This window comes from Cibotium barometz, chromosome 32 (genome assembly GCF_041138505.1).
Source record: "Cibotium barometz isolate CiBa-2024 chromosome 32, ASM4113850v1, whole genome shotgun sequence".
Classification (NCBI taxonomy): domain Eukaryota; kingdom Viridiplantae; phylum Streptophyta; class Polypodiopsida; order Cyatheales; family Cibotiaceae; genus Cibotium; species Cibotium barometz.
The window spans coordinates 376,673-394,463 of NC_141077.1; the positions used below are offsets into that span (position 1 = coordinate 376,673).

The 17,791-nt window shown below is 40.4% G+C and overlaps 1 pseudogene; it reads left to right on the top strand.

Annotated features, from left to right (window-relative positions):
• LOC147619707 (uncharacterized) overlaps positions 1 to 17,791 on the top strand; it is a 43,877-nt pseudogene that overhangs the window by 17,434 nt on the left and 8,652 nt on the right.

Sequence of the window (17,791 nt, forward strand, 5' to 3'; positions counted from 1 at the left end):
ACTAGCATGGAGCGCAAAGGCTCAAACTCAAGTTCGAGCCTTAAGGCCGGGGTGCACTAGCATGGAGAGCAAAGGCTCAAACTCAAGTTCGAGCCTTAAGGCCGGAGTGCACTAGCATGGAGAACGAAGGCTCAATCGGAAGTTTGAGCCTTAAGGCCGGGGTGCACTAGCATGGAGAGCAAAGGAGCAAAGGCTCAAACTCAAGTTCGAGCCTTAACGCCGGGGTGCACTAGCATGGATAGCAAAGGCTCAAACTTTAGTTCGAGCCTTAAGATCGGGGTGCACTAACATGGAGAACAAAGTCTCGATCTACGTCGAGCCTTAAGACCGGGATACACTAGCATGGAGAACGAAGGCTCAATCTGAAGTTCGAGCCTTAAGGCCGAGGTGCACTAGCATGGAGTGCAAACAATCTACGACGAGCAACGATTAACAAATGGCACACTTAGCATGCAATCAAGTAAGCGTTTATATTGATATAAACAATCAATTAAAGAAGGACTTACTTGTTGCGTAAAGTATTCAATTAGATAAGGGAACACACGAAACGTAGATAGGCGCACGAAAGTCTCCGATGTCGCACAGACGTGACGGATGCTTGAAGTCTCCGATGGCGTGTGGGCGTGATGGTTTTGTAGGAAACAGAGGTCAAAACCAACGCAGGGCTGAGCGAGTACTTCACAGACAGGAAACATAGATGATTACGCGGGCGCCGAGCGGGGGGGAATTTGAAATCCAAATTTGAATTTGGTGAAAATTTGAAATTCAAATTTCAAATAGAGAGGGTCGAAATTGTGGCACGAGCGTCGAGCAGGGAAAAATTTGAATTTGGTGGAACAAATGGAGAGGGGGGAAATTTGAAATTCAAATTTCAAATGGGGGGGCGGGGCGCTAGTGATGACGAGAGGAAGGGGGGGCGGTTTGCGAGAGGGGGGCTGGCATGGGAGACGAGAGGGAGAGGGGGAAATTTGAAATTCAAATTTCAAAAGGGGAAAATTTGAAATTCAAATGGGGGAGCGGGGCGCTAGTGATGGCAAGAGAGGAAAATTTGAAATTCAAATTTCAAATGGGGTCTAGGGATGGCGTGGTTGGGAGAGGGAGGGGGGGCTGGCGAGTCTGTGAGAGGTAGGGGGGCTGGCGTGGCTGCGAGAGGGAGAGGGGGGGTCGCTACAAGAGACGAGAGGGAGAGGGGGGGTGGGCGTGGCTGTGAGAGACAAGGGGGAGAGGGGGGGTCTGGGCGTGGAGACGGCGATGGCGATGGCATGGAGATGAGGGGGGGTGGGCGTGGCTGCGAGAGGGAGAGGGGGGGTCTGGGCGTGGAGATGGCGATGGCGATGGCGTGGAGACGAGGGGGAGTCTGTCTGGGCGTGGAGATGGCGATGGCGATGGCTGCGAGAGGCAGAGGGGGGGTGGGCGTGGAGACGAGAGTGTGTGGCTGCGAGAGGCAGAGGGGTGGGCGTGGCTGTGAGAGACGGGAGGGGGGCTGGAGTGTGTGGCTGCGAGAGGCAGAGGGGTGGGCGTGGCTGCGAGAGACGGGAGGGGGGCTGGCGATGGTGCGAGAGGGGGAGGGGGCTGGCGATGGTCCGAGAGGGGTCTGGGCATGGAGATGGTCTGAATTGATAGGGAGGGGGCTGGCGATGGTCCGAGAGGGGTCTAGGCATGGAGATGGTCTGAATTGATAGGCATAGGCTCCGATCAATTGCGATGGTCTGAATTGATAGGCATAGGCTCCGATCAATTACTTCTTGGTCTGAACTAGGCTCCAATTCTTGGATAAATTGATACTTCTTGTCCTCTGACATTCAACGGGGGCACAGGCTTTGTCATGCAGAAAGTATCAATTGCGATGGTCTGAATTGATAGGCATAGGCTCCGATCAATTACTTCTTGGTCTGAATTAGGCTCCAATTCTTGGATAAATTGATACTTCTTGTCCTCTGACATTCAACGGGGGCACAGGCTTTGTCATGCAGAAAGGAATTTCGATTTCAATTTCATTCCCCAAGCCCAAGCCCAAGCCCAAGCCCAGGCCCAGGCCCCAGGCCCCAGGCCCCAGGTCCCTTGATTATAGTTAGTTTCACTTTTGTCTATATACCCTTCTTCACCCACACCCCACTTGTTCTCTGAGATTATTCTAGCTTCCCTTCTATTCCTACTTGCTTGTGTAATAGACAAGGCTCAAACTCAAGTTTGAGCCTTGAGCTTGAGCTTGAGATTTCTTCTTCTCTTCCCTCTTTCCCCATACACCCAAATATACTTTCTAGCTTCCCTCTCTATTCCTACTTGCTTGTGTAATAGACAAGGCTCAAACTCAAGTTTGAGCCTTGAGCTTGAGCTTGAGATTTCTTCTTTTCTTCCCTCTTTCCCCATACACCCAAATATACTTTCTAGCTTCCCTCTCTATTCCTACTTGCTTGTGTAATAGACAAGGCTCAAACTCAAGTTTGAGCCTTGAGCTTGAGCTTGAGATTTCTTCTTTTCTTCCCTCTTTCCCCATACACCCAAATATACTTTCAGCTTCCTACAACTTTACTTTCAGCTTCCTAGAAGCGAACTAGCATCCGCGGGTGAGGCTCAAACTTTTGTTGAAGGAGCCTACCCTTCTAGCTAACATATGCAAACTAATATATTATGCAAGTGAGGATGATAACTTTAATTGGAGCCTCCTACTAACAAGCTAGCATTAGATGGATGGAGCCTAGCCTCCTAGCAAACTAGCATTGATAGGTGAGATTCAAACTTTGGTTAGAGCCTAAACTCATGTTGAGATTGAATTACATTTATAGTTCTGTGTACTACCGTAAAAACATCGCTTTAATCTTTCTTATTGAGATCTTGATTTTCTCAGGGATTGGAGGGTCTAAAACAAGGTGCTTCAGTGTTTCTCATTGATGGTTCTGCAAAGGAAGCTACGCGGGGTTATTCATTCCATTGATGCATCTGAAACATGACATTGTGGTTTTCAATTCATTGGCGAGACATGTGCAGCAATACATGTTCAACAAAGCTTTGATGACACATTTCTCATTCCATTTGCCACAATGGATGCAAGAACAATGTCTCAAGCAGTTGGAAGCATCATCAAATGGCCATTGGTCAACCTTGTTATGGACAAAGACATTACTAATACCAAAGAGGATAATTTTGCGGAACTTCTTGTTGATCAAGAAGATCACTTTATAGATAGGGAGAGCTGAAAAGAGAAAAGTGTCATCCTCTAGGATGACAACAGATCTACAAAACTTGGCAATGGAGTAGGTATTGCTGGTCCACCCATACGAGGCTATAAATTATAGAGAACTAGGGGAGAGTAGCTTGGGTGTCATTATAGAAGGATCTTTGCATCCCAGTTCAACTTGTGTTTCAGGTCTGAATTTGGTTAGTTTGCCGATCAGGCAACTCACATTTGAGAATGGTGAACCATTAGTGAAGGACACAGAATCTTCTTCTATTGATGAGGGTATTCAAGATCACTTCATGCAAAAACATATTGATAGCCTAAACAATTCAAGTGATGAAAAAGAGGATGATGATGTAGAGAGCAATGATGGCGATAGTTCTGATGAGACAGACACCATGATGCCATGATCACTGACTATGATATCATTGAAGGGACAAATAAGAAAAGGAGCTATGTCCATAGGGTAAGGGTAATGAAAAATTACGATAAAACCCATGGAGCTAGCAAAAAATGTGATGTTGCAAACATTCACAACGTCGCAACCATTGATTGTTGCGAGAAGCGATGTTGTCAATTTGGAGATAGATCCAAAATCATGCAAGCTAGGGTACACTTTTGGGGACCAGAGCTATAGTACACGATACACATTTGTACGAGATTGCATGGGCATGGCCTATAGACAAGGTCAAGATGACGAGTGCTTTGAGTTCACATTTGATGGGAAGAAGGTTTGTAGTAAAGCATGGTATGTAATGCATGGCATTGGTAAGTCAATGTTCTATAGGCTCAGAAAGAAGTTCTTGAATAGTGCATGTAATGTCAGTCATGGCAACAGTGGGATAATACGGAAGGGCATGACACATGTTGAGATGGCAAAATCAATCATACAGGGCTTCATAGATAATAATGCCGATCAAATGCCACATAGGTCAAGGACAACTATGCATGGAGCCCGCGAGACCCAACGTGTTCTACCAACAATGTACAAACAGGTGGACATATTGCGTGAAGTGAATGACACACTTGTCTCATTCAAATACCGGCCACTGTCACAACCATCATTCGAATACCGGCCACTGTCACAACCATCATTCTCTCAAGATTGTGGAACACAGAGTTCAAGATAGTTAGTTTATCAAAAACCAGCACCTTCTCAAAATGCGACATTTGTATGGTAATCAAGGTCAAGTTGGAATCAACAAAAAATCAAGAGGAGCGTGCTAGATACATGGCACAAAGAAGGGCACACATGTTGCAGCAAATGAGTTGTAGAAATCTATACTATGCTTGGAGGAGCTCTTCCGAAATGAACCCAAATAGGTATTTGTGTATTATACATGATAAGATGGACCAGAGCAAGATTGCCATACCACAAATTAAACCAGTTCCTAAATCTCTCAATGGGGTTGAGAGGCTTCCAGTATCCTTAAGAGGAATGCTCACTCATGGTGGACATGGACAAACAGCTTATGGTCACTTTGCCTTGGGGTTATGGCCAAGTGATCCCAACTTCACAATTTCATCTCTATCAAAATGTTTAAGAAACTTAGAAAGAGGAGAGCAACACATGTATGGTGACTTGAGCTCACAAAACTCAGATGCAGAACCACGAACAGATCTTTTTTATTGTGTTTTGTCTACTATGGCCCTGTATTAGCATATGGAAGTGCTAAAGGAGAGAAACGCATATTGTAAGCAGAGCATTGAGGATGCACATGCAGAGACACATGTAGAAACAAATGTGGATACAGAGGGAAATTGTTCTTCACATATGCAGTCAGTCTTTCATATGGAAGTGCTAAAGGAGAGAAACGCATATTGCAAGCAGAGCATTGAGGATGCAGATGCAGAGACACATGTAGAAACAAATGTGGATATAGAGGGAAATTGTTCTTCACATATGCAGTCAGTCTTTCATATGGAAGTGCTAAAGGAGAGAAACGCATATTGCAAGTAGAGCATTAAGGATGCAGTTGTAGAGACACATGTAGAGACAAATGTGGATATAGAGGGAAATTGTTCTTCACATATGCAGTCAGTCTTTCATACTAACACACATGTGCAGGATAGGGGCAATGTCAATGCCACAAGTTTAATGCCATCAAATTCAAGGACATTTTTCAAGAGATTGCCAAGGACGTTGTTGTTGCAACTTGACAATTGTGGTTCTGAAAATAAGAATCGTTATGTATTTGCCACCCTTTAAGTATGTTAAGGAAAATGAGAAGGTTGTGGAGGGCTTAAAAAACATGTCAAAGAGCACTTGCAAGAGAAAGGAGACCAAAGTGATTATGCTAAGTGGATCAATTTGGTCCTTGCCTATTGGGAGAATCTTATGCTAAACATGCAGACCCCTAGTGCAAGGGAAGACATTGGATTTCATGACTTTTGGCCAAGGAGTGTATGCAAAAAAGCTGAGCCTCTTAACCTTCATGTTGATCAAAACAACAACTCGATAAACTACCTACAAGTTTAGATACAATATTGGGCACCAATTTCAAAGAAGAAGAATGCAAGTGATGTGGAGGTTTATAAGGATTGCTGGAACAAGTATTGGCGAGAGAACAGAAATGATCCTCAGCGCTGGGAAGACACTAGCTGCATCATTTGGGCATGGAAGCCCAAGGGTGGACGACTTCCAGAGAAAATCAAGATTCCAAAGGCTATAATACTCAAGGCCAAACAGAATCAATTGAATCAACATGAAAGTGAGGCACCATCACACGTCAGTGCAGTTGAGCAAGAATGATTTGTTAGCACATGGGCAACTAGCTTCGTAATCTTTTAGCAATGTTGTATGAAGCTACCAAACTCATAGTTCAATCATTATTCAGATTGTAAGGCTTTCTTAAGCTTTTAAATTTATGGTTCACCCATTGTTCAAGAATTTTGATTCAATACAGATGGTGATCTTTTTAATTCTATCACCTAGTCTTTCTTACAACTTAAAGTTACATTGAATATCCTTTCTTTGTTAAAGTTTCTGTGTTTGATGGTCAACTGGAGGCTATGTGATATAAACAAACTTAATTCTTGGTGTGCATGTGTGTGTGTGTGTGCAGGCAAATTTACATCCCACCAACATTCATATATACTTGTTATAAATGTACAATAGTACATAACTCATATCGCATTATTCAAATGCTTGTTGAGAACATCCAATAATAAATCTTGCATATCGCACAGTAAACATTGTATTGGATCTAACAAAGAATTGTCCGAAAATTGTGCATATTTCCCAAAATTCCTAAATCTGAGTTGTTTGTGGTTGTGTTTACTGCAAGTACATTCACAAAGGACAGCCAAATGTAGGCTTTGGTCTTTTTGGATCAGAGTCACTAAAGAGGGACAGATTTGTCAAATTTGATGATGTGAACAGCAAGGTTCTCATATACTCAACCCAGGATGGGTAAGCATTTGGCTGCAACAATACATGCACATCATGGTCGAGGTTGGTGCCATTTTAGCTAACAGGTCAAAGGAGCTGGGTCAAGTCTTCTCAAAGGGCTAATGTGTTGATCAGAGGATTGTTGTACCCAACAAACCTAGCTGATGTGTCACCTCCCCATTATCATGATGGAATGGAGTGGCTCTATATCCACCCATTCTACATAATGCATATTCGAAAATGCCTGCACTGCCCGTCATGCCGAATCGTTGTTTCCATGATCACTTCCTACTCCTTGAACTATGAAGGTAGTTAAGGATGCCTTCCCTATAAAGCATACTTTCTTAATTCACTAGGAACTGATGAGGCAGTGGATTGTAGAATCTATAATGTGTTTGACACCTGAAGAATTACACACTTTTGTATTACATCCCAAATGAGCATGTCTCGAAAATCAAGAAAAGGTATGATTGTGTGCCAATTTGTTTCATTCATATGTACAGTTTCTTATGGTGGCCTCAGAGAGGGCACACCTTGGGACTGGTACTAGGATAGTTGGATCTGTCATGGCAATGGAATGAGAAGCTAGCTAGGTGTGTGATGTGAAGTCACCCTTAATGACTCGTATTGAGGTTTTTATTTGGTCACATTTTTAGTCGATCAATAATGCTACTGATTTACGAAAGAGCTATGGGTCATGATTGTATTTAGTCCTTCGTGGTTGTACCTAGCCCTTTGTGGCTTATTTTTTTCATTAACTAATAGAAGGATCTTTTTCTCGGAAAAAAAAGAGCTATGGGTCATGTCCCTTTGAAAATTTTATCCATAGAGGTTGGCACAGATTTCAGGCATCTTCGTCTCACCGAAATAAGCAGGAAGATTTTATTGAGCAGTTCATTGAGAAGTTGCGTGTGAAACAAGACAATGAGAACCTCCAAATCCTTGATGTGCATCTTGTCATTTTTTTTCTTTGGGGGCTTTGAATGCTATATTGGGAATCCCTCACATGGTGCTGATATTTAGGTTATATAGGGATGTGGTAGTAGGTAAGAAATTTTCAGCTGACAGAAGTGAGTGAGCAGGACACAGTTTATGACTCGGTCACAGTTTTCATCTTTATGTATAAGAATAACTTGTTTCTTACTTTCAGGACAGGACAGTGGTGGTTTCAAACTTTCATGGGGAGTTGAGGACTTTGTTTGAGGGCAGTCTTCTATGGCATCACCAAGACTATAATACAAATAACATATATATCACAAGTGACCAAGACTTGATCATATCATATTGCAACTCTTAGCTCCATGAATGTATGGATGAAGATAGAGGTATGTTCATCAAGAGCTCCTTTGTGAGATCCCTGTCCCCACCATGCGACGGATTCGGGGTACTAGCAGCGGAAGTAGTACTTCATGCGCGGGGCAGGGACCCACACTCGGGGCCTCGTCCACGGATATCCGGACAAGAGACTAATCCGTCGGTTTTTCCAAAACCGAACCCGAAAAACTTCCCTTACCCGAAAAGCACGGGCGATTCCACCAAGATAACTTTTTACTCTAACGTAGTCAAGATCATTACTGATCACACTGATCCGATTGCACCTATAAGATACTCGGTCGGATCAAGGAAGAAACTTGCACTTGGATCATTGGGATCAACGCTTTTTTCCCCATCAAGAGGCACAGCCGGTTGATTCCTATAAATAGAACAATTACTATCCGGGATTTACTTTATCTATCGTAATAACAGAAATTGAGTCTCGATTTACGGATCCATCAGTCCAGCCTAACCCCATCCGATCCCATGGGTTAGCCAACCGCCCAACCACTATAGTGATGGGATCCAATTTGGAATTTGGTTAGGTTTTGTCCCGGGTACCAAGGAAAAGAGTTCCAAGGCCCCCTAGCCGGAAGTTCATGCAAACATAAAACTAGCCACACCACTTACACACCCAATATGAAATTGCCTTTTTCTTAGCATCAGCTAACTTTAAAAAAATCCTTTAATGAAACCATAGTACCACTGATCACAATCTTCCAATTTATCCGGTTGATTCATAATTTCCCATCATTCCTTCATCAGAGTATCTATGGCATCATTGGCAACTAGAACGCTCACCGCCTGTCCACATAGGGGCCTTTTCAATAGTTCCTAGCCCATAATACTCGGCAATATAATCACTTATAAAAATCAAGATGGACTCTCGTTGAAGATCAGCAAGATCAACCAACAGATCCATATAAAGAGCCATGGACTCGTCCATTGAAGACCAGCAAGGTCAATCAACCAAATCCATGCCCGGCTTCACAAAACAACTCTTACTCCTTGTTCCAATATCTTCCTCGACGCACGCGTGGGTATCCTGGGCGACCCAGAGCCCGAGCACCGTATGGTCAGCACCCTCTAGGATCCTTCGCAGGTGACCTAGCGCTTCACTCATAGGCCGCTTCCTTGGTCCCTCATCCACCGTACCGGAAGCTCACCATTTTAATCGATCCGAGGCTGGTCAAGACCTCGGCCGACCTTGCTACGCGAGACGTCCTCCATTGACTCTCCGTCAGCAGTTGCAACTTTATCAGTTAGGTCTCCACGACCTTAATCACAAGACGGTCAAAATGCTTCCCCAGCATTCTTGACATAAAACAGCCATTTATAAACAGCATTTACAAATATAGTTTCTATATTAACTCTCATTTTTCCACATTATCCCTCATTAATCCACATTACTTATTCCACATTCCATTTATATGTGTACTCATCCAATCACATCATTTTCCATCTCTTCACTTTAGATTCCTTCACATTACATATCATATATTCACATCCATATCCCATCCATACATCCACGTCCACATCCACATTCCATCCATACATCCACATCTACATGCTTACCTCCATTTTCACATCCTCATTTATACATCCACATCCCGTATCCACATTCATACATACACATACATACATCCACATCCACATGCATACATCCACTATCACGTCCTCATTCATACATCCACATCCACATACATACATACATCCACATCCACATTCCGCATTTTGGGCTATAGGGGCTTCAGACAGGATGGCGCTTAGGGCTCTGCACTTCAAAAATTCAGCTTGCGCATCATTTGAAAAGTCGTTGTGAATTACGCGAAGCATCTCGGCATTGAAGCTCGGGATGTAGTGCCATAGCGCAGCATCTTTCCCCTCCACCTCCTTTTGTGCTCCACCCTTTCGGCTTGCGAACCAGTCCATTTCTCTTGCGGTCTACAAAGTAGATAGAAGAATGAGTTGACTTCAAAAAATTACAAATTAAGAAGGGAAGAAATTGGGTGTACTACCTCAGTGGCATCATCATGATCCGCAAGGTCTGCATCACTAATATTGATGCTCCCGAGGCTGACGGAATCCAAAATGGCAAGCGGCTTGTGAGGGGCAAAGCTAGTTTCTGGCACACTCTCGTAGAAATCCTTGCACTGGGATATTTGTACAAGAGTCTCTGCCACAAGGGACTCTATTTGAGGCATGATTTTCCGGGAGCGCAAGCACCTTTGTGACATCTGCGGAACTGAAGTCAATGCGGATGTCATCATCTTTGGACGGCTGTTGTGTGTCTCGCATGCCCGCGTACATAGCAATGACTGAGAGAGTTTCATCCTGGTGGTGCAGCCCAAGGACATGGCCGATGTCATCCAAAAATAAGAACTCTACACCTTCTACTATGATGGGGTGTAGAGTTTGCACTTCCAGCTCTCGAACTTCATCCATGACATCGTCCCCTTCGATGTCCCGTTTCACAGCCTCAGCTTGCGGCTCTTCCGCCAGAGTCACAAGTGCAAGAGATGCTTCTTGCACTAGGGTGACAATCTCCTCCTTTGGGTCAGCTTCCTTGATCAAGAGATAAGGTGTGGCTTTCTTTGGAGGAGTGGCCTTCCTCTTTCCCTTGCTTTTCTCTGTTCCCTCCAAGATCAGGAGGGCAAGAGTCATGTCCCACCTCAAAAAACTTGTGCCGATGTTGCCCATTCCAAGACCTACCAGGTTATCTTCTTCCTCCTCCCTTAGATATGTGCTACTAAGGCCTTTGAGGAATCTTGCAAGCCTGAACCTGAAATTTTTGTCCGCTTTGTAGGTATGCTTGATAAGATCCACAGGCACCCAAGTTCCCTCCTCGTCTTCAAAGTTGACACAATATTCAGCCATGTATGTGTCCATGTAGCTAGTGAACGCCCCAAACACGTCATTATGGAGTTCGGCGGTGCCTTCCATGTCAATAGATGTCTGAAAGATGGGTGCAAGCTTCTCGATCAAGTGACCGAGGTCAAGCTTGTGCAATTGAGATAGGAGAGCTTGGGCGGCGGGGGTGGCCATGCTTGAGTAGCGAAGAAGGCGAGGGGACCGCAAAGATGCCGAGAGTGAGGAGATGAACTCAAAGTGGCCAAAAGTGACTTATAAAGAGGTCTTTAAAACTTTTTTTATGTTTAAAAACTCACTTAAAACCTCTATAAAAATAAAAACACGCGACAAAACTTAAAAGTGCACAAAATTGAACGCAAATTGCGAGTAGCCAAGATGCCTCTTTCCTCTTACGTAGAGGTGTGTTATCAATCACAAATGAAAAGTCACCTTTCAGTGCAAACCTAAGGCCTAAGTACTCCCTTAGGTTCGCCATATTCCAATCAGCATTTACTATGATATCCCACACATCAGCTTGCGTGCTAACATGTACATCAAGCTGTTCTGCATCGTTGATGTCCGAATCGACGAGTGCTTGCCATTTGCCTCCAGTCAGCTTCCAACATTTGTAAGGAAAGATAATAGAGAGTTGTTGCTTTCCAAGCTGGTACCGAACGACCATCTTCTCCAACACCACCATGCACTTTATCTTGTCACCCTGATGTTGAATAACCTTCAAATCCCACGAAGGTGGCAGAAAGGCACTCATTACTGTGCCTCCCTTTGCAATCCACATTGTAGGAGTCCGGTGAACATCAGCCTCCTTGAACAAAAACACAAACAAATGTAAAGGCATGAAGAACGTGAGAGTCGCACGATGTGACCCATAGGTGCACTTCATTGCATTGCACACATCAATCTCAATCTGACGTCTGGTTAGTGCAACCAAAGTATTGTCGGGATTTGGCCAATCATGGTCCGTGAGACTTGGTGTAGGGAGCCTCCGTAGAGTCCCAGAACCATCTCTTGACGTGGGTACAATATACTCTGCATGAAAGAAGAAAACTGAGCGCTCTAAAAGCTCTGATGCCGAACAACCAGTATATAGTAGCTTGCCGATTTCAAAGTGGTGCGCCTCAAAGGTTCCAGAAAGGGCCTCTAAAGGCTCCCATTCCACAAATGTTGACGGACAGATGTCTGCACAGAACATTACAAGAACACACTTGAAAAAATCAAGCTTCCGTAACATGAAATGATATTAGCATGTCTCAGTTCCACATCCACATCCACATCCACATTCCCATTCACATCTATACATCCACATCTACATCCACATACATACATACATCCACATCCACATTCTACATTCACATCTATAAATCCACATCTACATCCACATTCACATATATCCACATCCACATTCCCATTCACATCTATACATCCACATCTATATCCACATTCACATCTATGCATATACATCTTCATGCATACATCCACATTCACATTCACATCTATACATCCACATCTACATCCACATTCACATCTATGCATATACATCTTCATGCATACATCTACATCCACATTCACATCTATGCATATACATCTTCATGCATACATCCATTTTCAAATTCATACATCCACACTCCCATCTCCACATCCACACATCCACATACATACATCCATTTCCACATACATCCATTTCCACATTCCCATTCATATAACCCCATATGCCTTCACATCTAATCTTTTACATCACATCCATTCTCGCCCTATCACAACCCATATACATCTTATCCTATCACATACACTTCTTACCTCATCCCATACACATCTTAATTCATCTTATCACCTCCTAACTTATTTCATAAGCATCTTATCACCTCTTATCACATCTTATACACCTCTTATCACATCCTATCACATCTCATTTCTATGTATAGAATACAAGAGAATTCTTATATTTGATATAAGATTTCTTTACACATTTATTTATGCATAAATTCCATTTAAGGAGATTAATACTTTCGAAGTAAAAATCAATCTTTTATGCATCTTCCTATGCATAAATTCATTTTAAATGAAAATGACACTTTTGAATTAAAATTCAATCTTTTATGCATCTTCCTATGCATGAATTCAATTTAGATGAGAATGACACTTTTGAATCAATCTTTTATGCATCTTCCTATGTATAAATTCAATTTGGTATGAATTATACTTTTAGAATAAAAGAATTTCTCTTATGCATCTAAGTTATGCATAAAATCCCTTTATGATGAAAATCACACTTTTAGCATAAAAAGCATATCTTTTATGCATACCTCTATGCATGAAATCTAATATGATAAAAGTAACACTTTTACAATAAAATAATCAACTTTTATGCATACCTCTATGCATGAAATTCAAATATGATAAAAGTAACACTTTTATAATAAAATAATCAACTTTTATGCATACCTCTGTGCATGAATTTCAAATATGATAAAAGTAACACTTTTTTAATAAAATAATCAACTTTTATGCATACCTCTGTGCATGAAATCCAAATATGATAAAAGTAACACTTTTATAATAAAATAATCAACTTTTATGCATACCTCTATGCATGAAATCCAATTATGATAAAAGTAACACTTTTACAATAAAATAATCATCTTTTATGCATACCTCTATGCATGAAATTCAAATATGATAAAAGTAACACTTTTATAATAAAATAATCAACTTTTATGCATACCTCTATGCATGAAATCCAATTATGCTAAAAGTAACACTTTTGTAATAAAATAATCATCTTTTATGCATACCTCTATGCATGAAATTCAATTATGCTAAAAGTAACACTTTTGTAATAAAATAATCATCTTTTAAGCATACCTCTATGCATGAAATTCAATTATGATAAAAGTAACACTTTTACATTAAAATAATAATCTTTTATGCATACCTCTATGCATGAAATCTAATTATGATAAAAGTAACACTTTTATGTTAAAATAATAATCTTTTATACATACCTCTATGCATGAAAATCAATTATGTATAATATAAAAATCGATTTCTCTATGATTACAATGAATATCTTTCAATTAATCTAGGATGATAATTCCTAGAATATGGTAGGAAGTCCTCTTTTCATGCTTTGAATGAAATTATTTTATGCATAATTTTTATAAAAATTTTACCATAGCTCCGCTGCTATGACTGATAAATCTCAATTTTTCTAAGGGATAAAGCTTATCATTAAGGAAATAATTAGAATGGTCTCTAATTGGATCATCAATCCATAATAGATTGGACCATCAATATACATAAACTAAAAGCATAGAAAAAAGCCATTAATTTGGTCTCAAGCATAGCTTAATCTTGGATTAAGGAAAAGCTTTATGAAAAGCTTCATTTGGATTGAGAATGGGTCATGAGTATGACCATTTCTTGAGTGAGAGAGAGAAATTACATAAAAACCATTAGAATTAAGCATAAATGGAAATTTATGTAATTCTTAACTATCATTAATCAATTAACTTCAATAGCATTCATCAAATTATGTAACTCTTCACTAACATTCATCAATTAACTTCAATAGCATTCAAAAACCATTCCAATTAAGCTTCTCAAGCTTGAGAGGGGTTGAGAAGAGAGAAACATTGGGGAATTATAAAAAAGATCAAAATTCACCATTTACCTTACAAATTGCTTGATTCTTTGTTCACGGTAGAGGCCCCCAACCAATCAATTGGTTAAGTATGTTGATGGAGCCACTAATGGGGATTGAAGAAAGAGGGAAGCTCCAAAAACTATGAATTATTAATGAATTCATAGTTCTTGGCTTAGGTGGAGTAGAGTAACGATGCATAAACACTATATATTTTTCAACAAGGAAGAGGCTTCTATTTATAGGAAAAATTGAGCTCCTAACCAAACAAACTGATTCTAGAATTTTTCAAATCAGTTTGGTCAATTTTTGACCATTTTTAGGTCAGTTGAGCTAACTTTTTGTAACTAGACTTGAATTAAGAGAGAGGAGAGATGTAATATTTCAATTTTTATGAGTTTAAAACTCATTCAAGCATGTGAAATATGCACCTCCTTTAAAAAACTCCCCTTCCTTACATATGTGTCAAAATGGAATCATTATACCCAAAATATCTCATATTTTTTAAATTGCTCATAGTTTTTTACTAATAAACCTTGTACATTTTCAACTCTTCATCTTATGTGAGCATTTACTCATTTTTTGGATACCCAAAATATCTCATATTTTTAATATTGCTCATAGTTTTTTACTAATAACCTTGTACATTTTCAACTCTTCATCTTTTGTGAGCATTTACTCATTTTTGGATATCCAAAATATCTCATATTTTTAATATTGCTCATAGTTTTTTACTAATAAACCTTGTACATTTTCAACTCTTCATCTTATGTGAGCATTTACTCATTTTTGGGTATCTTCTTTTACAAATTGGATTTATCTCCTCCCTACACATGGATTGATGCTGTTGGCCCATAGGAACCTTAATTGGACCATAATCAAAAATTTCTGAAAATCTAGACCCTTAGGCTAAGGTCCTTTATATCCATTTTCAATTAATTCCAATTGCACATTGGAAAGTTCTTTTTTGAATTTCTGTTTCAGGGGAACTTATTTTAATAAGATGAGATAATTTTCTATCCAAAAATATTAAAAATCTGAATATTCTCTCTCTAGAATATTTTCTCTCTCTAGGTTAAAACAGTTAGAAACAAGTCTTTTATATTTCTGAAGAGGAATTGATTACAGGGGAAGATGATGGACATTTTGAGAGGCTGGGGAGGAATCTTACATTCTCTCCCACTTGAAAAACGCGAGATGCCCTCATCTCGCAAACTGGGGGTAATTTCGCAAGATGCACAAGTATGAGACTGAGAGAAAATTTTTAATTAAGATTAACCACCAATTAAAAAAGTCTCAAAGAGAGTAAGGGTCAAGACAAGAACAAGATTTAAACTTTATTCATTCTTGGAACATATACAGTAAAGATAGAAGAACTCTTTACACTTCCATAAGCCCGTCCATCATATGATCACAAAAGCAGCACTCACAAGCTGCGCACATATAAGGTAACTCATCTATGGGAATAATTCTGTTGGTTATTGCCGCACCTATCTCAATGGTATGAGGTGATCTAACAAAAGGACCTCTAAGAGGCAAGCCAAAAACGGGGTAAAGGCATATCTTCTGATGAGGAAGAAAACACGCCAGTAAGAAGACCCACTCAGAAAACCCAAGATGTCTTGATCTCATGACGTAGTAGTATCGGGGACCCAAACCCAAGGCTTCAATAACCATGGCCAAGCGGACATTGTTGCGAAAGTGCTGCTGACCCCAAGGTGTTACCCTAGTTATGTCTTGATAGGTCCGCCATTTGGTCTGAGCTACAGACGTTCCCAATTGAGGAAAAAGTGAGCGCTCATATTGTTCTATAAAATCCTTCTTCACAGACTCACTTGCGTCTTGAAGGTGAGAAATCATCATGGATAAAACTAATTCCTGTTGCCAAGCCATGAAGGAGATTAAGAAAGAAAGGAGATCGATGGGAGTAAGATTACTGCGAGCGGCAAGTAAAAGTTACGACTTATATAAAGGAAGGAGCTAGCGTAACTTAGAAGCCAACGGTATCTTGTCACTGAAGTTTTACCGTCTTTCCATGATTTGGGTTTGGCACATAATTCTATAGAAGGTTCACATGAAATACATTATGAACTTTGAGATGATGAGGTAGAAAAAGCTCGTAGGCTAAGTCACCTACTTTCATTGAAATCCGATATGGCCCACAATATCTAGGGGATAACTTCTTATACTTCCTAAGAGATAAAGAACTTCTTTTGGGCCGTACTCAATGAAGACCATATCTGTTTCTTTGAATTCTCTAACTGCCCTCTTTTTATCTGCATACTGCTTCTGTCGATCCTGGGCAGTCTTTTTATTGATGACCAAAACCTTGGCATCCAAAACACCGGTTCTCACTTCCGAACTCATCGTTCATAATCCTTAAAACAGGTGGGACTTTTGAGAAGTATTCTGGGGAAAGGTATTCCTTTTTTTAAACAGAATCTTTCTTTTATTTAGAGAGGGAATAAATTATAAGATCAGAAAGGGAGGTTCTCACTCCTGCATACCTCGAAGGCTGGGGAGGAATCTTACATTCTACCCCACTTAAAAAGTGCGAGATGTCCTCATCTCGTAAAGTAGAGGACAACTCTTTTTCTTAAGATCCAATTTATTCTGGGGTTCCTTATATTCTGGCCAACCCAACGGAATACGGGAATAAATATCCCTTATATAGAACTCATCATTAAATAACAATTCATTTCAGATCATATCATTCATATCTTTAACACGATAATGGTCCATTAGATCGAAAATTTTTCTTTCTGAACATTCCTCCACGGGAATTTCAGTCAAGCAAGTTCTCAATTTGTCATCCCTTAACTTGATATACCGAGTCAAGTGTTAACAGTAGCAATTTGACAGCACAATCCACTAATCTCCTAGTGATTTACTGAAATCATTATCATCATTCCAGTTATGAATATCATCACAGGGACTCGTCCCATTCATCCTCATTGAGGTTTCTCTCAGCTTATTACATTTCAACCAAATTTCAGGGATCATCATTTTTCAATCAAAATCCAAATCAATTCATCAGTTCTCAAACAGAATTAAAAATCATATCAACCACATTCGAATTCATCATCTGGATAGTATTAATGCTTATAATTTCAAGTCTTAGATTTACTCGTATATACTGTCAGTAAAGAGCTGCAGTATACTCTCGGTATATACGGGTAGTCACGGTCCTTGGAATTATAAGGTAAATACCATCATGTCTAGGCCTCAAGCAAGTCAGGGATTCTATATAATTGCGGTACTTCCATCTGAAGACCCAATTACCAAATTACGAATTTCAGTTTGAATATCAAATTGTATGAATTATATCACACAATTACAACCTTTTTGTGCTTCTTGATAAATTTTTGACATATTTGGCTTCTCAGTTGATCTTTATTAA